At 43.6% G+C, this 12,562-nt stretch overlaps 1 protein-coding gene across 1 annotated transcript in view; it reads left to right on the top strand.

Moving 5' to 3' along the window:
* KLB (klotho beta) overlaps positions 1-12,562 on the top strand; it is a 385,009-nt gene that overhangs the window by 247,367 nt on the left and 125,080 nt on the right. The gene's annotated exons all lie outside the window — the stretch shown is intronic.

Raw genomic sequence — 12,562 nt, 5'->3', positions numbered from 1 at the left:
CTATGAACTTGTCCTGTATTATACCTAATGTACTCACCTGTGTTCCTGTGGACTTACTAAAGATACCTAAACCCAACAAGGCTACTGAGTGGTTATTTATAACCCCAAACCCACATCCTAACAAGATGCTGTCTGCTCTTAGTCGCTTTGAAGATAGCCGCGGTATTCTCCTTTCTCCCTTTTGTAAGGGTTGGGGCAAAAAAGGGGGGCCTCCAGATTTCTGCTGCAAAATTTATGCCGTGCCTGGTCCTGCAGCAGGGGAAGAATTCCACCTGCTTGCCCTTCTGTAGCACCATTGTTTAAACTGGGATGTTTAACAGAAAAACTGTGGCCTCACCTCTCTCCGTGTGTGAAAGCAGTCCTGTGGTGCTTGCAAAATGCGGCTTTCAGGTGTTGCAGGCCAGCAATTTAAACAATGACTTTTTCCATGTATTGGAGTGTTCGTCGCAGGGGGCCGCGGGAGTCTGCTTACATACATTTTGACAAGGGGATATTTCAAAAGCCGCTTGTCAGTCAGCTAATTTCATTTCTTGTAGCCGCCCGCCTTTGCCTTCCCAAGCACACAGTTGATCCCTTGTCACGCTGTCCCAGCTTAATTTGTTCCGGGAAGCTGCAGATGTGCTGGAAGGGCTGGGGCACTGACGGTCGCCCAGCCAGTGGCACTCGCTGTGTTTTGTTACACACGGGCACGGACCATTCTTCCGATTCCCCCAGGGCCGCCTTGTGTGAGGCACTGGCCACTGCTGACACTGCATCATTTCAGCTGTAATGGAGGGGCTGGGGAAGTGTCAGTCTGCCAGTGCCGCTCCTGAAGCTCGGTTCCTCACGAGAGCGGTATGTTCTTAGTTCTTTCTTTTTCTTCTCCTGGACCGCCTGTACCTGAATGAGCTGGAAGGTGAGCGCAGGCTTGCCCACGCGGCTGCCTCCCACAATCACCAGCCGGTACATTGCCTACACCGAGCAGTCATTCCAGCCCGCCATAGGGGTGAGGGGGTGGGGGACCCGAGGCAGGCCTGGTTTTGCCGCAGGGGCAAATGAAGGGGTCCCGGGGCCACGGGCAGGCCCGGGGCTGCCTCTGCCCGCTCCTCCTGGTGCTTGCTCTCCTTTGGCATCCGAGGCTTGGACTGGTCCACTTCCGTGCACCTTCAGTTCTGCTTATAGGCAGCACCGGCTCTTCCTTTCCTTAGCGCATTGTGTTGCCGCCGTCTTTGGCTTTTGCCTGCTGTGCTGATGTCATGCGGGTTGGGACGAAGTCACTGCCTTCCCAGCGCGGCATCCAATGTTTAGCTTCCAGTGGGCCAAGGAAGGGGCCTGGCTCTCCATTTCCTTCCTGCAGGGCCGCTTTTAGTTTCAGTATCGGAGGCTGCCGTGCTGAGTCTGAGTCAGGTGAGTATGAAGGTATCACGCCTGCTGCCCCTCTGAAACCGGCCCCTAGGCAGGGACTGACCCATATCGTATCGGCCACGGGCTGATTGGCCGAGGGGCCAATCCACCCCTGATTACTGCTATTTTACCCCTATATTTGTGGACCCCCCCAACTTTTTGCTTTTGTTTCAGCCTCCTGTCCTGACTTTCTGCCAGTGAAGCATACCCTTCAACTGCATTCCACTAGGCTTTTGCTCATCGTTATGGGGTAACTGACTTGTCCTTCTGACAGCCAGTACTGAGAAACATTGTTTCCTTTAGTCTTATGACTTTGTTGCCACTTTGGGCAACTGTATTTCAGTGCACAAAGTACATTACTGTACCGTGCACTGGGGTCCTTGTGTTTTCGGGCCCTAGACATCCCTTAAGGATTTTTTGGTAACTGGACAATGTGCCTAGGAGTAGACTGGTGGCAGCAGAAGCTTTTTTGTATATTTTTATTAACTTTTACCGAGCCATAACGCGATTACTGCGTTTGGCTCATGACTGTGGCTAGTGCCCGTCAAGGCCATGCCACAAGGGTTTTTTGTCTTCTCCTTTGGCCATTTTGTCCATTGACATTGTCCTTGCTCTTTGTGACCCGGGGAGTCCTTATTTGGGCATGCATTGTCCTGTGAAAGCCAGCGCTTTTTGCGGGCTAATGCATGTCACGTGTGTGGGTACCCAGGAAGTGGGCTGGGACTGTCTGGTCCCAGTCCAAAATACTGGTACCAGGATGTCTGGTGTGCACGAGAACATGAGACCGACAGTAGTCCTGATTGGACCACTGCTGGCGTGCATGAGTGGAGCAGATCTCCTCATTGGCCAGCTGGGTGCGAGCACTCAGTGGACTTTGGGATATGAGGAGGGGCTCTGAGTGCAGACCTGCAGATCACCCTGAGATCCGAATCAACCTCTACACAGAGCCAAGTATCCTGAGAAGCTAAGCAGATCCAAGGACTGTCCGGAACTGCACAGAGAAGGTTTGGCACCCTGAACCCGCAGTTGTCCCGGTAGAGCCCTGCTTTGCGCTCGATCGCCGAAGATCCGCAAACGTGCTTTAACCCTTTTGGGTGGTGGTACCCATCACTCTCAACATCTCCTTGGTGCCCTGCAAACAAGCCTTCTCGGAAGTGTCCCTGGGCCATACAGTGGGCTGACCAGCTTGTACCTTGGCACCTGTGCTGGAGCGTTGCTACATTGAGTTTCAGCTCAAGCTTTGGGAGAACCCTATTTCTCACTGCAAAGCACCTTCTTGCCAAATCTCATCGTCCCTACTGTATTGTGCCATGAGAGAGATGCGTGGGCCAATCAACGAGACTTGAGTGCTCCTGCGTCATTATGTGACAGTGGCAGTCGCTGCTGGTGACTTTCCTACCTTTCTTCAAGTGTCCAGAGACCAACTGCATCAGTGCTTTCTCTATCCTGGATTTGTGATGAGGGATCCAGCTCCAGGTGTAAATCAGACCCGCATCCCCACCTGCAGCGCATGTGCACTTTGAAGCATAGTCAAGGAGAGGATTTCGTGGTCCAGGTGACCTTATTCAAACCTGCCAAGTTTGAGCCCGGAGTGATCTAAGGGCGGTGAGTAATGATATCACTTACATATGGCCCCTAGTTCATCCATACTGTTTTTATGCACAAAGGATCCCTTGGGGTCCTTGCCTTGACTTGGGTGGCTCTTGCTTCCTGTAGCCGTCCAAAAGTTGGGGACAACTTTGTTCTCCATAGCAGGCCTGCCTCTGACTCTTGGAACCAAATTCCTCACACTTCAGTGTCCTCTTCTAACTTTTCCTTCCCCTTGAAATTTGTCCCTTGTGAGCTTTACGCATCGACAAGCACTTTTATGCACGAACATAACATTGAGCACAAGGCTCCAATCTTCGCAGGGCTGGACTTCTTCAGTTAGGGATATCCATTTCTAGAGTTCATGATTGTGATTAAGTTTGTTTGCTTTCCCTCCTTACAGGTTTTGGCGGGAATCCATACTTTACTGCATTGACAGGAAAGTGACTGTACATATATTTTACATAGTGCGTGTTCAAGTAGTAGTATTACTGTGTTTGCCATTAATCACTTGTTTGTTTGGGCCTAATAAGTTGTATATTGTTGATATATTACTGTCTAAGGGTAATTCTTGTTGTCCTACTGTGTGTGCTCAACCAAGACCTCAGATCACCCCACTACTCCTGAGACTTAGCCTTGACTGCTCTCCAAGCTACCTTAAATTGTCCTGGCTAACTTCGCAGAAGTGTTCCCTGTTTCACTAAACTAGGGTGGCCTCCTGAACATCTGTTCACCAGAGCAGAGTTCAGAAATCCATTCTTACAGTTACTAATAGAAGGGTTTTGGAAATCCACATAGACGTTAAATTGTGGTGAATTATTATCCATGAGAAGTTATGCTACTCGATTAAGAATAGATTATTTAGGCCGTTTTCTATCTATTGGAGGCCTCTTTGGGGCATGTCAAAAAATTCAGAAATACTTTACCTGCCCTACTCAACTGAGAGATCTGGGCCTCCTTAACTATTTATCTGTGCATTACTTGTTTGAATTGATGTCCTTCGAAATTATGTGTTACACAGTACAATGAACGAGTTATGTGATCATGTATGATGTGTCAAAGGTGTCCTATACATTTCTCTTAAGCTGTGTTGTACAGGGAGGTGTATGGGTAAGTTACAAACTGTTCTTTTAAATGATAAGTTCTACTGATTGATTTCTTGCAATAGCCCTTTATTGTATGGTTGCATTTGAAATTGCCAGACAGTGAATTTGTGAAAGGCATTCTAGGATCAAATGTGAGCATATTGTTGTATTGGTACAAAAACTTAATAAAATGATGTTACTCAAAAAAGTAAAAGTTTGTCCATGACAATGAAAGTACAGGCCAATTTTGTCTGGTGGCTCCTAAGTTCAAAATGTTCCCATGCCGTTCTTATAAGAAATTAGACATTTCTGCTTTGAGCTATTGGGCCTTTTTTTAATTATTTCTTTATTAGATTTTTGCAAATCATAATATATTCACATAGATTTTAACAAGATAATGCACAAAGCAATTAATAATCAAAATTCCAGTACATTTCATTAAATATATCAATAAAAAGAAACAACCACCCTATGTAGAATATAATTGTAGCTATGCATTACCTGAAATTCTCACTAACACACACAAAACATCACAAAAGACAACATGAATGGAAATGACAATGGGAAGAGAGAAAAGAAAAAAGGGGGGGGTGGTTAGGCATAGGAAAGGGGAGAAAACTCACCACCCTCATTTCTTACCTCTCACAGTCTCCCAACTACATCCACCATAAGGAGCATCAAACAAACCCCATAACTTCAAGTATTCTTCTTCTTTACCTTTATTCTTCATCGAGACCTTGTCATATTGTGATAGAATCTGTAGTTCCACCAACCAATCTTCAACATTAGGTTTCTTCCTCGTCTTCCCAATCCTAAGGATCAATTTGATCGCTACCATCACAGCCCTATCAATCCAGAAATTATGCGGCTTAGTTTTAGCACATCTATCTCCATGCAAGGGCCTTTTTTTTAAATTAAGATGTTAAGTATTTTGTAAAGTGTCCGTGTGCATCTTTGAAGATGCTTCTGTGCTGTCTGGGAAGGGGGAGATTCAAAGGGAAAGCAAAACAGGTCATTCTCCTTTTAGAATAGGCTAGTTTGTCAAGTGTCAGAGTATTTGTATGGGTACCTTGTGTCAGAGCAACACAATTAATACAATTCATTTTAATGTAAATCTGTTACTAATGAGACACATCTTTTGGGTGCTACTGGTTCAAATTAGCCAGTCCAAGGGAATGGCTGCAATCAATATGCAGACAATTCAGCTTCAACAACTCAAGCGGAAACCAGGCACTGGTGATATCATAGGTTTGCTTGGTTCCAAAGCAGTTTTTGAAGCAAAATTGTGTACATATTGGTGGATCAGGTTGTCTAAACATTATTTTGAGAATTGTTGAGATGAGCCTTGTGATAAAGTACCACCAGATGTATGAGCGATGCATATGTAGCATTTTGGGGAGCAAACGTTAGCTGACTGACCAGCTGATTTAGGATCTATGGGAGATCATAAGTGCCAGGTGCAAGAGGTTTTGAGCCACTGGCTTGTCTGGGTGAATCTGGGCTTCATGGTGCACAGGAAAGGTGCTTCTTGGCAAAAGCAACAAAAAAAGAGCAAAAAAAGGAAAGGTGCTTCTTTTGAGCATGGCATAACCTCTGGAAATTAGGTTAAAATCCTGGGTGATGGGTAGGAGAATTCCACAGGGTTGATGCCTGCACTTGGTGTCATGACCGTGCCACTGGAACACCAAGAGGCACCCATTGTGGACTAATTGGGATCCGAAAATCATCAACTTAATCCTCCCTGGACAATACCTATTCATATTTCTGTCTTTAGATTTCCTTTGCAACATTTTGTTATTTCCCTATTTCATTTCACAAACTACATATCCCATAATGCGCCTTTTGGAAATTATCATTACCTGGCTATTCCTATGCAGCAGTCTTTGAACTACAATCCCCAGAAGCCCTGGAGATCAGTGCTGCTTTCAATTTTCCCAGGTCCAGAGAGGAAGGAGGCAGATTACCTTCAGGTGTGGTGCTCCAGGTGCTGCTAACAAGCCTGCTTCAGAAAAGGGTGGGTCATTATTTAAGCAGCTGCTTTGAGGACCATAGGGCTCTTGCATTGTTCACTGCCAGCCCATCATGCTTGGATCCATGAATTTCCACTGTCTCCTGTTGCTGCTGTTTCCAGAATCTGCTCCTGTTCCAGTGCCCTCTGTTCCCTGCCCAGCAGCCCTGCTACTATGTCTGCTCTCCCCTGCCTTCTGCCCTGCACTCCTGTGCTTCCTGCCATGCAGCATTGCAACCCTGCTTGCAGTTCTCTATTCCCTGTCTGCAGCCCCTTGCTCTATACCACCAATCCTCTTGTTCCCTGCTGTGCCCCGGGGATCTGTCATGCAGGAGGCCAGGACACGGCCATCAATTTTGAATCCAGTACCTGGGGATCGACCAGTGCGGGAGGATCACCTGGGTGAGGGGTCTTTGGGGAGTGGGACACCGGATGGTGAGATGTGGTATCCCCTTTCTTGCAACACCTTTACCCCATACTACCAGGTAGGATATTAAGGAACTCTACCCCCCGCCCCCATTTACAACACGAACACTTTCTCACAGACAGCGCGCTATGAAAGAAAACAGACTAACACCTGAGCAGTATACCTGACGTGTCCCAATACAATGGTCAGGCAAGGTCAGGCAATTACTGACCATCACACACATCTGAATTCCATTACACTTCCCCACAAGGATAAAAGGCGGAGCATGAGAGCACACTCTGAGCGAGGCAAAGCACACAAGGAAACAGCAGTTTCGAGACAGCAGCTTTGCAAGAGAGGAAAGACGTCAAAACCGAAGGGGATCGCAAGCAGGGAAATTCCCTTGACCTTTTCGACAAGGAACCGTTTCTTTCCAGAGACCTTGAGAATAGAAAGCATAAGACCAGGAAACCACGCTGAAGAATCCTGCAATGTATGTCGGAGATACACGTCAATCAAGGCAGGGAGAATCACCAGCTGCCGTGGTACCATCCTTGGCTCCAAGAACAAAGCAGCTTCAGTGAAGTCAACACAGCCGGTGAATTGGGGAGACCGATACAAGAACTGTCTGTGTTGAAGCCAAGGTTGCAAACGGCAACATTGTATGGCGAGTGCTAGAACGAACATTGTTAAAATGTGTGTGATAAGAGACGCAAGTGAAGTTGAAGCGTTGATGAATGATTAAGCTTTAAAGCAAGCCACAATACCTTTGACAGAGTGGTCCGGCACTGCGTGGGTGCTCAATCAAAGGTCTCTGTAAGGTATCCAGCTGGGAAGTTACTAAAGTAGATACATTTGGTCCGAGCCCGACGGAGGGAGACCGTTTGAAAGAGAACAAATAAATGTGAATCGAAGTGGCCCTGTGGCGCGTCAAGCGATACGCAGTCGAAAGTCTTCGATTTTGATGAAGTAGAAAAAGTTTGGAAAAGTGCACGATATTTTTTATTTTTTTTAAATTGTTTTTGGTTAATCAATAACCTTTACAACATTACAACCACATATTTCATTTCAATACATATAAGTTATATTACATTACAATTAAGATTCACCAACTCTTTCTTTTAAAATTGCACTTCATATCTCTAAAAAGACATCTTACAACCATATAATTACATAAAACAAAAATCAATTAATCATCTTTTCAGTACTACATAAAATAAATAACACACTTAAGGTTTCTTTATCTCAACAGTCCCTAAAAGGGAAAGAGAAGCATCGCATCCAAGCTTCAGGTGTATTTAAGTATTCCCTTTAAACCATACTGTCATGCCCTAGATCAGCTGTGTACCAGTTCCCAATAGGTGCACATGAAGTATCTCAAGAATTTTGGTTAAACTTAGAATCAGGCCAGTACTATTGCCCCACATACAACTATTCCATAATAGCATTCTGGCATTATAGGATTCAGAGTACCAATACTTTCCGAATTCATGAGTTCTAAGATCTTCAAATTTAGAACAGAAAATCACTAAATGTTTTAGGGACTCTACCGTATCAATCATACCACAAAACCGACACTGGTTGGTTTTAGCCAATAATTTACATTTATATGCTGGCCAATGTTGAATACGTTCGAGTGTGGGGAATTGATTAAGTCTAAAGCGTATATATAAATTTTTCTTTCAGACCCGGGAAACTTAATATATATCGTGGTAGCACACCCAATTTCCTTCTAAACAAAGCGTATTCATAAAAAGCTTTATAATTCCCGATCCTATCGGACTGTGTGCACCAAAAGACACGTTGAAATGTTCTCTTGTTGGCCGGAAGACATGCTATGAGATCAGTTTTAGTAACATTAATCAAATCAAGGATCGTTTCCATTTTTTTAACATATATGTTAAGAGCCTTTGATGACCTTGCAGCTATCATAATTGCTAGATCCTCAAACAAGGAATTTATTGGGGGAGATAACATTTTTTTGTAGTTGTTAAGCATTCTCCAGTTTCTCTTCACTGATAAAGGTAACAGACCGAGTTTGTGCTGAATAATATCATTGGGGATAGAACCGGCTAAGCCAAAGGTCTTTTTCCATATTTTACCTTGAATTGAATCAAGTAAATCATCAATTTCAACTGTACAAATATCTAGACAGTAAAGAAGGATTAGTTCGATTTTTAATAAATAATATTGGACCAGCGGGATTAAAGAAAAATTGCAATATTTCTTGCAAATTAACCTCATCTGTGACATTAAAGGTTTACATTTACTTCATTAACCAATTGACCAATTCAATTTTCTTGTCTTCAATTTCCCATCTGCAAAGATAATGATCACTGATTTGGATTCATTTATCTTCAAGTTGTTAGCTATGGCATATTCAAATGTACTGCAGAGTTTGGTCTGAAGGCCAAAAGGAGTTCTGTCCATCAACAAAATGTCATCAACAAAACTAATCGCATTTATTTTAAGGTGATTCATTCTGGCCGGGTATCCAACTATATCACTCCAAGTCCATTCCAAGTCTATGAGATATATGTTAAACAGGACGGCTGCAAGAGAGCAGCCCTGTTTAAGCCCAATCGCAGTTTCAATCGGCTCAGAGAAAGTGCCTGTACTATTAACTCGGGCCTTATAGGATGTCCGGGTGTGGAGCAATGCAATGAGAGCAATTAGATGAACTGGAATACCCAGCAGGGTCATTTTGGCCCAAAGTAATTCTCTAATAACAGTGTCGAATGCTGCACATAAATCTAACGCCGCCATATAAATAGGCCCTGTGTGTTCATCCTTGATTTGACAGTGCAACAACGAAACAAGTGTAGCATTGAGTGAACACCCCATATACTTTCTAAAACCAATTTGGAATATTGAGAGTGCGTTATTTTTGGTTAGAAAGTCCTGTAGGTCAGTGAGGATTAGCTGTGTAAATACCTTATAAGAGGCATCAGTAAGCGCTATAGGCCGGTAGTTTTCAGGTTCCATCGTGCTCCCTTTTTTATATATAGGGACAATAATTGCCGATCCCCAAGAAATGGGAATCTGTTTGGATAGGAAAATATGATCAAATTTGTTTTTCTAAATTATGGACCATAATTGTGGATCCATCTTGATCAAACATGGAGGGATCCCGTCCGGCCCGCTGCTTTTGAATCTTTTAATTTAGATATAACCCGAGCTATATCCTCGAGTGACCAAGGACAACACTCAAGGATATATGGAGAATAATCTTTTAAATCAACAGTGCTAAACGACACGGGCAATTTAAATTTAGCTTTAAGGAATTTTTCCCACGTAGCAGCTAAAATGGGCGGGTCCTGCATAATCTGGGTGGGACTAGTAATCGTTCTTAACAAAGTCCATATATTGCGTGTATCATTTCTAAAGATGTTATACATCATATGCTGATTATCATTTATAGCAGTAAGATATTTTAAGTTCATTATTTGATTTTTATGTTTTATAATTATTCGATGTTTTTCATATTCATACCTGTCAATATTTAGATCCATTTGTGCCAGCTGCCATAGGTTTAAGTTCTACCTTATTTTTAGTCGGTGGATGTATTAATTGAAAGCACGCTTGTGTAGAATCGGGGTACGGACCACACTGGCACATAGAGAGATGGTTTTGATGTGATTACAGATACAAGTATGCAGTTCTTTTTCCATCTCTATATCCGCCGCACTAAAACCATCAGTGTATTTTAGGAAAACTGGATCTTCCCTGATCAAGTTAAGCAGTTTTTTACAAATCCGTGGATTCCATCTTACAGATCTGCCATGTCTATCCATCTCAACAAGTTGCAGGCCGAGATCTGAATTCAGGCGCCAATATGGAATTCCCATTCCCACACAGATTGAAGCGTGGTCACTACATCCCATATCAGTAATGTTAACTTACCCATTTCAGTCCATGTTTTACAGAAGGCGGGGGTTTTACACTGCAGGTGCCAGCAACAACTGGTTTGGTGGTAAAACAGAAAGAAATGAGATCGCCCCCAAGTAACACACCCACATTGTTATTTTTCGCAAAAATTCCTTCAAGGATTAAGTCAAGAGTGTTTGCCATAATTTCCCAACTAGTGGTTGCTCTATTCCAATAAGTACATATAATAGCAATTATGGTATCAGTGGTGGTGGTGGTGGTATTGAGTTGAAGAGCCAGAAGGGCAGTGTCATGGTGAATAATCTCCACTTGGAAATTACATATATTTTTCAACAGAACCGCTAGGCCCCCTGAGGGTCGTCCCTTTAGCCCTTTTACTGCTGGATGTGAGTAACATTCGTATCCAGCCACATCGAAAACTTCAGTATACATAGTTTCCTGAAGCATAATGATTTCAGGCAAATCAAATAACACAGATTTATTAAACCATCTTAAAAAGTTAGCCAAGCCACAGCTGTTCCATATAAAGTGCACGATTTTGGTCTGAACCCGGCATAGGGAGACAAATTGAATGTTTCGTGTTAAAGTGGGTTTAAGCCTGGTGGAGGGGGACCCGGGGTGAACAATAAATCACCCGAGAAGGTTTATAAGTGAAAATCCTGAGAAGAAAGGAATTTTAATGTTTTGTTGTGTTGCATCAGGCCCTCTGAAATAAGAGACTTTGAATGGCAAAGAGAATTTGGCACAGAAGACCCTGATGTTGAAGTTTTGAACTGCATCTTCGAGCTAGAGAAGTCAGAGAGTGTGCTAAGCTCGAGTGTGCTAAGCTTGAGTTTGCCACATTGTCCCGTGCTGAAAACTTGGGGTAGGGAATATCCTGACATATCATTTCTTGGACACTTTTGTTTTGCATAACACTGTTTCCCACACTATTTGTATTTAGAAGTAAGGATTGGCAATAGGTTTATTAGTATAGGCCCTTTTATTTTGACAGACTCAACTATAACTGTGTTATTATTATTTGATGGTCGTAGCTTGCTCCCATCTTTAGATTTAGGATTAACCCAATTGATGTTCAATAAACACCCTTGAACTGTGATCACTTGTGTCTGTGTAGTGTTTGATACCATGCCTTCCTTGTACTGCCAACAGCTCCTTGCTCTGTGCCCATGGTCAGTGTTACCTGGCATTAGCTTCCTAGATTCCAGTCCTGAGTTTCACTGTTATCTGTCTGCATCCTACCCTTGTTATTCCAGTACAGAGTTACCATTTCTTGTATTCCTTGTTTACAGCTTGAAGTTTAGTCCTTGTTATCCCAGTCCAGAGTTTCAATCCTGAGCTTTATTGTTCCTGATCTATTGTTCAGTCCACTGTTCCTTGATTCTGATCCTTAGTTTCCAGTCTGCAGTTCCATTCTCCTATACTATTGCACTTACATTCTTGTCTTCTTGCTTATGCTCTTTCTGCTTGTTCTGTCCTGACCCTTGCTCACATTGACATCCTGTTCTTTCCCTGGATATTTCTGTTATTGTTCTGGTCCTCGCTTGTGTTTGTGTAATTCTTTTGTTCAGAGTTTGACTGCTGGGTTTCTCGGTAGGCAATCTTTATCTCTTTCCTTTGTGATGTCTCAGTCTTGTCCATTGTCCCATATTTGTTAACAGTGTGGTGGTTCCTGTTTCAGGGGGCAGTTCTTGTTCCGTTTCTTCTGGGCCCATATAGGCCTCAGTCTTGTGAGTATTTCTTCATTGCTCGTGCCTTAGGGTCCAGACACAGACACCAATTCCTGCTGATCCTTTCCATGAGCATTCAGAGTGGGTCCTGTAATAAGAACCAGCTCAGAAGGCTAGAGTTTCCCCTGACCCTTGGGAAACTCTGTCCCCATTCTGTGTACACCCTAAGTGGGAGTCTTATTTTTTTTTTTGTATTGTTTGTACTCCCTGCATCTATCTGTTCACTGGCGTTTTTGCCCGGCTGGTGTTATTGCCTGTCTTTCCTTGTCTGCAGTACTTCTTACACTCCTGTCTCATGTGCACTATTTTCCCCTCGGCTTTGGGGGTACATTCCTGCCTGCAAACCCCTGACACTTGGAGAGATCTATCTCCAGCTGGTTTATATCTGCGCATAAAGGTGGCCAGCAGCTTGAGGGAAGGCAGATGGATTTCAGGGCTCAAGGTAGCTGGTATGTCATTCCTCCTGTATTCCATA

This window comes from Ambystoma mexicanum, chromosome 6q (assembly GCF_040938575.1).
Source record: "Ambystoma mexicanum isolate Mex_15411 chromosome 6q, UKY_AmexF1_1, whole genome shotgun sequence".
NCBI lineage: Eukaryota > Metazoa > Chordata > Amphibia > Caudata > Ambystomatidae > Ambystoma > Ambystoma mexicanum.
This window is presented reverse-complemented; position numbering and strand designations above follow the sequence as displayed.